Consider the following 1,811-nt stretch of genomic DNA (forward strand, 5'->3'; position numbering starts at 1 on the left):
GCGCTCTTCTGTGTGCAATGAGAGGGAGCAGAAGAAAAGCAATGGCCCAGAGAAACCACCACCTGTGGGCTATGTCAGTCTCTTGGAGTTCGGAAAGGGGCCCCTGCAGGCAGTCTGGGCTGGGAGTGGGGTGGAGCTGTGCCCTTGCCCTTGAGTTGCTGGGAAGCCATTTATGGCCTGACACTCACCCAGGAGAGCTGGGTCTTAACCTGATTTAGCTCTTCTCTCTCTCGGTATCAATTGGTCACCGTTACGAGCTGCTTACTCACACCAGCCTGGCCGCTTCAGCACTGCTCATCCTCACAAAGCCGAGGAGAAGAGCAAAAAGAGCTCACCAGAATTCCCACCCCCCAGAATTCACCCAGGCCCCCTCCTGTCCCCCGGCTCTGCTGCATGGGCCTCTGGGCCCGCCCAGCTCAATCAGTCACTGTTCTAGGAGCTGAGGGGACAGACACACGTGACAGAGAAGGTCCTACCTGCTCTCATGCAGCTTCAAGGGGGAGACTGACAAGACAAGGGAGGAAACAGAAAGAGATGGAAAATGAATTTCAGATGAGATATGTGAGGTAAAGGAAATAACATGAGGTGATGTGAGAGGCTTCCCTGGTGGTCCAGTGGCTAAGACTCTGCATTCCCAATGCAGGGGGCCCAGGTTTGATCCCTGGTCAGGGAACTAGATCCCACATGCCACAATGAAGATCAAAGACCCCACATGCTGCAACTAAGACCCAACGCAGTCAAACAAAAGATAAATAAAATAAATGGTAAAAAGTGAAGGGATACGAGAGAGACTTGTGGGGAGGGAGAAAAGACGCGAGATGATACTCCAGAAGGACTTCCTCTCCAAGGAAGCGTGGTTTGAGCTGAATTCTGAGTGATGAGGAAAAGAGATGACTCGAGATCTGAAGAAAGAGCTCTCGAGGCAGAGGGAACAGCAGAAGCAAAGGCCCTGCAGCAGGAGCAGACTCGACCTTTTGGACCACAAGAAGGCTAGTGCTGTAAGGGGCAGAGAGGTGGGTGGGGAGAGGAGAGAACAAGGTGAGATCAGATGGACCCTAGACCCCTGGTGCTTTGTGTCCATGGGAACATGTGCTTTTCATCAGTCACCGTCAGGACTTGACATGGTCCCTGGCACGTTGTGCCCATGGCATGAGTGCCCTTCATCAGGTTCACCATCAGGACTTCACATCCCTGAACCTCTTTCTCCCCTCCCAACTCATGTCCCCCAGTATGCATTCATTTGGCCCCTTGTCCTCACAGACTTATAAAAGATAACAGAGAGAAGACTCTTGCCCAGCCATGCCTTAGAAGGAGGTCCGGTGTGGGAGGCTAAAGAAAGATCCTGGGGACTGGGAGACGAGAGGATCTTCCTGCTCTTCAGGGACTGCCTAAGCCCACCACCTGCCTCCTCCAGCCCTAGCTCACACCACATGCCTGCTGCCCACTTACCATCCAAATCTGCCCCGAGCCTCTGTTCGTCTTGGCCCAACACTGGCAATGGCCTTGCCCACATTCCACTTAGAGAAACCCCTCTTATTTGCCTAACATAAATGATTCAACTCCCGGGAGCCTCTCCAAACTCCCAGTAACGTTTAATTGCTGGTTTGGATTTTTTTTTTTTTTAATGTTCCTTTGGCCCTTGTTTGAAGATCTATTTGATCTTTCATGTCTTTTTTCTTATAGTTTTCTAAATACCTGTCTCTTCCCTCATACCACAAAGCCTGTGGAGAGTGGGAATTTAAATGTTGCCCCTGCTGTGAAGCTTTTGGTAACACACTTAGCCATGTCAGATCTCAGCTTCGAGTGCCACA

At 51.2% G+C, this 1,811-nt stretch overlaps 1 non-coding gene across 1 annotated transcript; it reads left to right on the top strand.

The window, feature by feature from the left end:
• The first annotated feature begins 600 nt into the window (after positions 1–600).
• On the top strand, positions 601–673 carry TRNAG-CCC (transfer RNA glycine (anticodon CCC)). The gene has a single exon. It is a non-coding gene; the product is annotated as a tRNA-Gly (tRNA).
• Positions 674–1,811: the final 1,138 nt, after the last annotated feature.

The sequence above is a fragment of the Moschus berezovskii genome, chromosome 20 (genome assembly GCF_049115385.1).
Source record: "Moschus berezovskii isolate FMDL1 chromosome 20, NW_MosBer_1.0, whole genome shotgun sequence".
Classification (NCBI taxonomy): Eukaryota; Metazoa; Chordata; class Mammalia; order Artiodactyla; family Moschidae; genus Moschus; species Moschus berezovskii.